Below are 10,537 nucleotides of genomic sequence, written 5' to 3'. Positions count from 1 at the left end.
TGAATGCGAGGGAAAAACCTTCGGAGTGTAAGGCTTTATTTCACTTGATTGAAGCCGATTCTACAGACACATAAAGGAATACATGTGCAGCAAGGAGTACACGTGCAGTCGATCACCACAAAATAAATCAGCAATTAGCCAGCATAAGCACGGAGTCCGGTATACTCTCAATTCTCACCATTCAACGAGCACCAAGTGAACCACCGCCGTAAATGACTGCCCCGGGGACAATCCCACCGACCGCGCAGTTTTATCTGTCCCGTGTGCGAGCCACGCGACACGTGATCACGCGTCACATCCTTTAATCCATCACATTCTCCCCCTCTTTAAAATGTTACGAGAGGCTCAACTAACGCACCATGATTACTTCAACGCTATAGGAGTATACATTTCAAGTAGCGCAAACTATTTAAACTACAGAAGCATACATTCCAAGCAGTGAGGATTATTTTGAGTTATAGGAGCATGGTAAGGTGCCATTGAGGGATGCCGATAATCCCCTCTACAGATCGAGTCGGCGAGGGGGTTTTATCCGTCGACCTCTCCGGGGGTAAATGGTGGTTTCACTTGAGGGAGGCTTCCGATCCTCTTGGGGAGCCTCGACTCGTGCCGGGGATGACTCCCCGATCGCTCTCAGGTGGAATGCGGCAGCTCCGTCGCCACCATTCCCGGGTGGAGTTCCTGGGGGGAAACACCTGGGGAGGGAATGTCAGAGGGAGGAGTACCAGATGGAGGAGTTCCTGCAGGAGGAGTACCTGCGGGAGCCAGACGGCGAACCGACACAGTGGTCTCCCTGCCATCAGGAAATCTAACATGAGCATACTCAGGATTAGCATCGATGAGTTTGACCTCCTTCACCATTGGTTCATACTTGCTTTGTCGTACCGGGCGCTTCATGAACACTGTTCCGGGATAGGTTAGCCAGTTGGGCACCGATTGGCCGTCAACATAACGTCGTTGGTGAGTAAACATTCGTTTGTGAGGAGTAGCATTGATGGACGTACAGAGCAAAGAGCATATGGAATTCAGGGCATCGGGAAGGGTAACCTCCCACCACTCGGGCCCCAGTCCTCTCGATTTCAGCGCCAGGGTTACGGCTTTCCAAATGACTCCATTATACCGTTCCACCTGCCCATTACCCTGTGGGTTGTAACCCGTCGGTCGACTAGTTGCTATGCCGTGTTCATATAGGAACTGTTTGAGCTCGACCGACATGAAACACGGCCCTCTGTCTGAATGTATGTACGAAGGTTTCCCAAACATGGCAAAGAGGTCAGAGAGACATTTCACGACATTGCCCGAGGTCATATCCGAGCACGGAAATGCGAATGGGAACCTTGAGTATTCATCAACAACAGTGAGTATGTATCTGTTGTCTGTCTTTGGGGCAGGTCGGCAGGGGCCCTTTGAAGTCGATATTTAGTCTCTCGAAGGGTGAAGTGGCCTTGATCAATCTGCCGGGAGCGGCGCCATAGAATCTGGGTTTTAGTTCAGCACAAACTGGGCAAGAAGCATTCATTTGTTTAATATCTTCGATAGAATAGGGAAGGTTTTGTCTACGCACGAAATATGCCATTCTGGTTACCCCTGGGTGGCACAGAGACTCATGGAGGTCTTGCAAATCCCGACCGATTGTCGCCGAACAGTAGACCCGAGAGAAGTTGTCTGCAGCAGGGTTTTCCCTCCCGGGCCGATAAACAATGTCGTAACTATAACAAGATAGATCTATCCGCCATCTCATTATTTTCTCGTTCTTAATTTTCCCGTTATTTTTCCCATCAAACATGAAGGCAACGGATCGCTGGTCCGTGACGAGTGTGAAGTGGTTTCCCAGTAAATAATGTCATTTACGTAGGGCTTCGACAATAGCGTACGCTTCCTTCTCTATTGCCGAGTGTCTCTGCTCGCTTCCTGAGAGAGTTCTCGCGAAGAACGCGACGGGTCGTCCCGACTGATTGAGCGTCGCGGCGATCGCGTGATCGGAAGCGTCCGTTTCCACCACGAACGGCACCGTGCTATCTATCGATAATACCACGGAATTACTGATATCGTCTTTGAGGCTGTGGAAAGCTTTTACAACAGCGGCATCTGGCGGGAAGTTTTTGCAATGCACCAGGGGATGTATTTTCTCAGAATATTGGGGAATCCATCTAGCGTAGTACGCGAACATTCCAATCACTCGGCGCAATGACTGCAGGTCATGAGGTGGGGGTAGCTCACGGAGAGGGCGCAATCGTTCAGGATCGGGCTTTATCGTGCCGTCGGCTATTGTGTAGCCGAGAAGATTAATTGACCTTGCCGAGAATACGCATTTCTCGTAGTTGAGAGTCAGATTATATTTTCTAGCAATGCTCAAGAATCTGTCCAGATTCATATCATGTACCCCCTGATCCTTACCGCACACTGTGACATTGTCCACGTAAACAAAAGTGTCTTTGAGGTTTTCATCCGAGATGATGTCGTCCATAACCCGTTGGAAGCAAGCTACTCCATTAGTGACACCGAACGGAATCCTCCTGAATTGGTAGAGGCGTCTACCTGCCTGGAACGCAGTGTAAGGTTTGTCTTCCTCTCGAATGGGAATTTGATGATAGGCGCTTCGCAAATCGATGGTGCTGAATATTTTGTAATTGGCCACGCGTTCGACCATCTCGTCTATGCGCGGCAAAGGGTAGGCATCGAGATGGGTGAAGCGATTGACCGTTTGAGAGTAATCGACAACCATTCGTTTCTTATGATTCTGACTGGTAGTCACCAACACCTGCGCGAGCCATGGCGAATCGCTCGGTTCTATAATACCTTCTTCCAGCAATCGCTTGGTCTCGGAAGCGATGAAGTCCATGTTGGCGGCGGTGTATCGTCGCGATTTGATCGCTATTGGTTTACAGTCCGGCGACAAGTTAGCAAACAGCTGGGGGGACGATACCTCTGCGGTGGTCAGAGCATTTAGAATTAGACGAGGTTTGCTTCCTCCAAAGGGTATTTCGACACTCGTGTGCTGCTTGAGGACATTATGACCCAGAATTACATCTGCGCATAAATCACAAAGCACCAGTACCCTTACATCCCGATGCGTGTAGCCTTTTACGTCCAATTCAACATTGCAGTACCCTCGTACGCGGGACTGTAGTGATGTGGAGGCCATGCATACCGTATTGTCTGTCGGGTGGATCTTCCATTTCCTGCCCTTCACTAGCGAGCTGTTGACGAAACTTTCAGAGCTACCGGTATCAATCAGAGCCTCAGCCATATGCCCGTTAATTCGTACGTTGATGATAACTTTGGATAGATTCCCCGGTGAAGCTGCTGTTACTTTCTTTTGTGAGTAGAGAGCCGCAGAAGTGGGTTTATTTCTTCTAAGAGTAGATTTGCATACCCTGGCATAATGCCCTTTCTTGTCACAATTCATGCATGTGGCATCCCTGGTGGGGCATTTGTTACGGGGGTGTCTTTTATACCCACAAAAGAAGCATTTACCAACCGAAGTAGTTGTTGAGGAGTTTGACGAGGTCTGGGTATCCGATTCCTCGGGCTTATCTCCATCCTCAGTGTCGGAGGTGTCCCGGGGGGTTCCTTGAGTTTCCGCCATCGCAGCGTTCATTAGCAACACCGGTGTCCCATATGACTCAGATTGCTGCTGAGCCGTATCCATAGCTCGGGCCTGGTCAGCTATCATTTCAAGAGTGGGTTGTGCTTTTTCCAGTAAGCGTTGCCGAATGGGGGCTGACCTGAGCCCTTGGATGAATGCCTCCCGGGTCGCTTCGTCTCGATATTCCTCGGCGGTTACAGCCCGGAAACTGCAGTCTTTGCCCAACTGCCTCAGAGCTTGCAGGAACTGATCGATTGTCTCCCCGGCTGCTTGCCTGCGTGTGTTGAGAAGATGTCGTATGTATACCTCATTCTTGCGCTTCACATAGAGTGCCCGCAGCATGTCGATCACTGCGTCGTAGGTGTCACACTCCGAGAAGAGCCTGAATACGCTGGGCGAGACATGGTTTACAAGTGCGGCGAATTTGTGGGCTCCCTCTTCAATAATGGTCAGATAGTGTGAGAAGGAATGGAACCAATGCGACCACTTCATTTCCGAGTCAGTAGCGTTGGGGTCTGCATCGAACCTCTCCGGCTTGTAGATCTTGTCCATAGTCAGTTGAGGGAGCCGAAGGAATTGAAATGAAGACGAGAGAAGAACCTTCAGAGTTTAGGCTTTATTCCATTTGATTGAAGCCGCTTCTACGGGCACACATGGAAATACAAATGCAGCATGGAGTACAAGCAGTAAGGTACACACGCGCAACTAATCACCGCAAAATAAATCAGTATTACATATCAGTCTGTGTTCTCACCATTCAATGAGCACCAAGTGAGCCGGCGACATACAACGACAATGCCCCAGGGACAAAAACCCCGCGGCCGAGCCGAACCTCAGCTTTATCTCTTCTGTGCTCGAGCCGGGCATCACGTGGTCACACGTCACGACCTTCCATTCACCACATTCTCCCCGTCTTTAAAATGTAACTAGAAGCCCAACTAACGCACCTGGATTACTTCAGCGCTACAGGAGTATACATTTCAAGCAATGCGAATTATCTAATCTACAGAAGCATACATGCCAAGCAGTGAGGATTATTTTGAGTTGTAGGAGCATGGTAATGAGCATCGATATATTATGTAACGAGCATCGAGGATGCCGATAATCCCCTTTACAGATTGAGTCGGCGAGGGGGTATTATTCGCCGGCCTCTCCGGGAGTAGATGACGGTTTCACTTGAGGGAGGCTTCCGATCCTTTTGGTGAGCCTCGACTCGAGCCGGAGATGACTCCCCGATCGCCCCCGGGTGGAACACGGAAGCTCCGTCGTCACCCTTCTTGGGTGGAGTCCCTGGGGGGGAAACACCTGGGGAGGGAATGTCAGAGGGAGGTGTGCCAGATGGTGGTGTACTTGCTGGGGGAGTGCCTGAGGGAGCCAAATGACGAACCAACACCGTGGTCTCCCTGCCATCCGGGAGCCTGACATGAGCGTAGTCTGGATTAGTATCGATGAGTTCGACTTCTTCCACCATGGGTTCATACTTGCTTTGTCATACCGGGCGTTTCATGAACACTGTTCCGGGATGGGTTAGCCAGTCGGGCACCGATTTGCCGTCAACATAACGTCGTTGGTGAGTAAACATTCGTTCGTGAGGAGTCGCATTGGTGGACGTGCAGAGCAAAGAGCGTATGGAATTCAGAGCGTCGAGAAGGGCAACCTCCCACCGCTCGGGGCCCAGCCCTCTTGACTTCAACGCCAGAGTTACGGCTTTCCAAATAACTCCATTATACCGTTCCACCTGACCATTACCCTGTGGGTTGTAACCCGTCGTTCGACTAGTTGCGATGCCGTGCTCTAATAGGAATTGTTTTAGCCCGGCCGACATGAAACACGGCCCTCTGTCTGAATGTATGTACGAAGGTTTCCCAAACATAGCGAAGAGGTCAGAGAGACATTTTACGACAGTGCCCGAGGTCATATCCGAGCACGGAAACGCGAAAGGGAACCTTGAATACTCATCAACAACAGTGAATATGTATCTGTTGTCTGTCTCGGTCGGCAGGGGCCCTTTGAAGTCAATGTTTAGTCTCTCGAAGGGAGAAGTGGCCTTGATCAGTCTGCCAGAAGCCGAACCATAGAATCTGGGTTTTAGTTCAGCACAAACAGGGCATGAAGCATTCATTTGTTTAATATCTTCAATAGAATAGGGCAGGTTCTGCCTGCGTACGAAATGTGCCATTCTGGTTACCCCGGGGTGGCACAGAGACACATGGAGGTCTTGCAAAGCCCGACCGATTGCCGCCGAGCAGTAGACCCGCGAGAAGGTGTCTGCAGCAGGGTTTTCCCTCCCGGGCCGGTAAACAATGTCGTAACTGTAGCAGGCTAGGTCTATCCGCCATCTCATAATTTTTTCATTCTTAATTTTCCCGTTATTTTTCCCATCAAACATGAATGCCACGGATCGTTGGTCCGTAACGAGCGTGAAGTGGTTTGCCAGTAAATAATGTCTCCATTTACGCAGCGCTTCGACGATGGCGTACGCTTCCTTCTCTATCGCTGAGTGTCTCTGCTCGCTTCCAGAGAGAGTTCTCGAGAAGAACGCGACTGGTCTCCCAGACTGATTAAGCGTAGCAGCTATCGCGTGATCTGAAGCGTCGGTCTCCACCACAAAGGGCACCGAGCTTTCGATCGACAAAACCACGGAATTACTGATATCGTCTTTTAGGTTGTGGAAAGCTGTCACAACAGCGGCATCTGGTGGAAAGTTTTTGCAATGCACTAGGGGATGTATTTTCTCGGAGTATTGCGAAATCCATCTCGCATAGTAAGCGAACATGCCGATCACCCGGCGCATCGCCTGCTGGTCCTGAGGTGGGGGTAGCTCACGAAGTGGGCGCAATCGCTCAGGGTCAGGCTTAATTGTGCCGTCGGTTATCGTGTAGTCGAGAAGGTCAATTGACCTTGCCGAGAATACGCATTTCTCGTAGTTGAGAGTCAGATTATATTTTCTAGCAATGCTCAAGAATCGGTCCAGATTCATATCATGTTCCCCCTGATCCCTACCGCACACTGTGACATTGTCTACGTAAACAAAAGTGTCTTTGAGGTTTTCATCTGAGATGATGTCGTCCATAACCCGTTGGAAGCAAGCTACCCCATTCGTGACACCGAAAGGTATTCTCCTGAATTGGTAGAGGCGCCTCCCTGCCTGGAATGCGGTGTAAGGTTTGTCTTCCCCTCGGATGGGAATTTGGTGATAGGTGCTTCGCAAGTCGATGGTACTGAATACCTTATAATTGGCCACGCGTTCGACCATCTCGTCTATGCGCGGCAGGGGGTAGGCATCGAGTTGGGTAAAGCGATTGACCGTTTGGGAATAATCGACAACCATTTGTTTCTTATGGTTCTGACTGCTGGTTACTAACACCTGTGCGCGCCATGGCGAATCGCTCGGTTCTATAATTCCTTCTTCCAGTAATCGCTTGGTTTCTGAAGTAATGAAATTCATGTCAGCAGTGGTATATCGCCGCGATTTGATCGCTATCGGTTTGCAGACCGGCGACAGGTTAGCGAACAGCTGGGGGGACGTCACCTCCGCGGTAGTCAAAGCATTTAAAATTAGACGAGGTTTGCTTCCTCCAAAGGGTATTTCGACGCTCGTGTGCTGCTTGAGGACATTATGACCCAGAATTACGTCTGCGCACAAATCACGAAGCACAAGTAGCCTTACATCCCGATGCGTGTACCCTTTTACGTCCAATTCGACTTCGCAGTACCCCCGTACCCGGGACTGTAGTGAGGTAGCGGCCATGCATACCGTATTGTCTGTCGGGTGGATTTTCCATTTCCTGCCCTTCACTAGCGAGCTGTTGACGAAACTTTCAGAGCTACCGGTATCAATCAGTGCCTCCGCCATGTGCCCGTTAATTCGTACGTTGATAATAGCCTTGGATAGATTCCCCGGGGAGGCTGCAGTTAATTTATTTTGCGAGTAGAGAGCCGCAGAAGTGGGTTTATTTCTCCTTTGAGTAGATTTACATACCCTGGCATAATGCCCTTTCTTGTCGCAATTCATGCATGTGGCATCTCTGGCTGGGCATTTTTGGCGGGGGTGCCTTTTGTACCCACAAAAGAAGCATTTACCAACCGGAGTAGTTGCTGAGGAGTTTGACGTGGCCTGTGTTTCCGGCTCCTCGGGTGTTTCTCCATCCCCTATGTCTGGCTGTGTCTGTGCCAGTGGGGTTCCTTGAGTTCCCATCGTAGCAGCGTTCATTAGCAGCATCGGTGTCCCAAATGACTCAGATTGCTGCTGTGCCGTATCCATCGCTCGAACCTGATCGACTACCTTGTCAAGAGTGGGTTGCGCTTTCTCTAGTAAGCGCTGCCGTATGTGGGCTGATCTAAGTCCTTGGATAAATGCCTCCCGGGTCGCTTCCTTTCGGTGTTCCTCGGCGCTTACGGCCCGGAAGCTGCAGTCTTTTCCCAGCTGATTCAGAGCTTGCAGGAACTGATCGATTGACTCCCCGGCTGCTTGCTTGCGTGTGTTGAGAATATGTCGTATGTATACCTCGTTCTTGCGCTTCACGTAGAGCGCCTGCAGCACGTCGATCGCTGCTTCGTAAGTGTCGCACTCCGAGAAGAGCCTGTACACGCTGGGCGAGACATGATTCACGAGGGCGGCAAATTTGTCAGCTCCCTCTTCGATGATGGTCAGATAGTGTGAGAAGGAACAGAACCAATGCGACCATTTCATTTCTGCGTCAGTCGCGTTTGGGTCTGCGTCAAACCTCTCTGGTTTGTAGATCTTATCCATCGCTGGTTGAGAGAGCCGAGAAAACCAAATGGAATAAATTGAAATGAAGACGAGCGAAGAACCTTCAGAGTTTAGGCTTTATTCCATTTGATTGAAGCTGCTTCTACGGGCACACATGGAAATACAAACGCAGCATGGAGTACAAGCAGTAAGGTACACACGCGCAACTAATCACCACAAAATAAATCAGTATTACATATCAGTCTGTGTTCTCACCATTCAATGAGCACCAAGTGAGCCGGCGACATACAACGACAATGCCCCAGGGACAAAAACCCCGCGGCCGAGCCGAACCTCAGCTTTATCTCTTCTGTGCTCGAGCCGGGCATCACGTGGTCACACGTCACGACCTTCCATTCACCACAGGAATCAAGTGAAATAAATTGACATGAATGCGAGGGAAAAACCTTCAGAGTGTAGGCTTTATTTCACTTGATTGAAGCCGATTCTACAGACACATAAAGGAATACATGTGCAGCAAGGAATACACGTGCAATCAATCACCACAAAATAAATCAGCAATTAGCCAGCATAAGCACGGAGTCCGGTATACTCTCAATTCCCACCATTCAACGAGCACCAAGTGAACCACCGCCATAAATGACAATGCTCCGGGGACAATCACCCCAACCGCGCAGTTTTATCTGTCTCGTGTGCGAGCCGCGCGACACGTGATCACGTGTCACATCCTTTAATTCATCACACTTACCTTCACAACAACAACTACACCGCCGAGAACAGGATCTCATCTAAAAAAATTAATATTACCTCAACATTACCTTCACAACGACAACTACACCGTCTAGAACAGGATCTCATCTGAAAAAATAAATATTACCTCAACATTATACCTCAACATTACCTTCACAACAACAACTACACCGTCTAGAACAGGATCTCATCTAAAAAAATGATACCAGAAGCGAACGTGGTATTCTTCTTCCATTCGCTTCTGACTTTACCGATAACTTGTTCACAACTGTATACGCAATTTTCGGTTACTTTGGCCTGGATTTGGGATCAGCGATCAAATAACGTAAATGACGATTAAAAATTATTTATTGATGATGCGGGAGATATCTTTTTAAAATCAGTGGAGGAAATATACACCATGTCTGATATTTGGGTCTTTGATGTCTCCGACGATGCCTTTATCTCCCGGCATGCATCATTCCCCATGACAAAACCGGAAGCAAAAGGGTCATAGCCAACGACACTGATTCCAAATTGCCAAGGTATTGTGTTGTTGTTGTTGTTGTTGTTTCCTATTCTCTCATGTGCACGCGTTAAGTATGAAGCTCACTACGTTCGCTAATATTAATTTTTTTAGATGAGATCCTGTTCTTGGCGGTGTAGTTGTTGTTGTGAAGGTAATGTTGAGGTAATATTAATTTTTTTTAGATGAGATCCTGTTCTAGGTGGTGTAGTTGTTGTTGTGAAGGTAATGTTGAGGTATAATGTTGAAGTAATATTAATTTTTTCAGATGAAATCCTGTTCTAGGCGGTGTAGTTGTTGTGAAGGTAATGTTGAGGTAACATTTTTTTTTTTAGGTGAGATCCTGTTCTTGGCGGTGTAGTTGTCGTTGTGAAGGTGATGTTGAGGAATTTTTTTTCAGATGAGATCCTGTTCTAGACGGTGTAGTTGTTGTGAAGGTAATGTTGAGGTAATATTAATTTTTTTAGATGAGATCCTGTTCTCAGCGGTGTAGTTGTCGTTGTGAAGGTAATGTTGAGGTATAATGTTGAGGAAATTTTTTTTTCAGATGAGATCCTGTTCTAGACGGTGTAGTTGTTGTTGTGAAGGTAATGTTGAGGTAATATTATTTTTTCAGATGAGATCCTGTTCTGGACGGTGTAGTTGTTGTGAAGGTAATGTTGAGGTAATATATATATATATATATATTTTTTTTTCAGATGAGAGCCTGTTCTCAGCGGTGTAGTTGTTGTTGTGAATGTAATGTTGAGGTAATATTAATTTTTTTTCAGATGAGATCCTGTTCTCGGCGGTGTAGTTGTTGTGAAGGTAATGTTGAGGTAATATATTTTTTTTCAGTTGAGAGCCTGTTCTAGGCGGTGTTGTTGTTGTTGTGAAGGTAATGTTGAGGTAATATTAATTTTTTTCAGATGAGAGCCTGTTCTCGGCGGTGTAGTTGTTGTGAAGGTAATGTTGAGGTAATATATATTTTTTTCAGATG

The 10,537-nt window shown here is 48.2% G+C and overlaps 1 long non-coding RNA gene across 1 annotated transcript in view; it reads left to right on the top strand.

Annotated features, from left to right (window-relative positions):
* Positions 1–10,537, top strand: part of LOC147034501 (uncharacterized) — a 57,468-nt gene that overhangs the window by 898 nt on the left and 46,033 nt on the right. The window lies entirely within an intron of this gene.

Source organism: Eptatretus burgeri, chromosome 1 (genome assembly GCF_056783735.1).
Source record: "Eptatretus burgeri isolate ZD-2024b chromosome 1, Ebu_testis_v1, whole genome shotgun sequence".
In the NCBI taxonomy this organism is placed as follows: Eukaryota; Metazoa; Chordata; class Myxini; order Myxiniformes; family Myxinidae; genus Eptatretus; species Eptatretus burgeri.
This window is presented reverse-complemented; position numbering and strand designations above follow the sequence as displayed.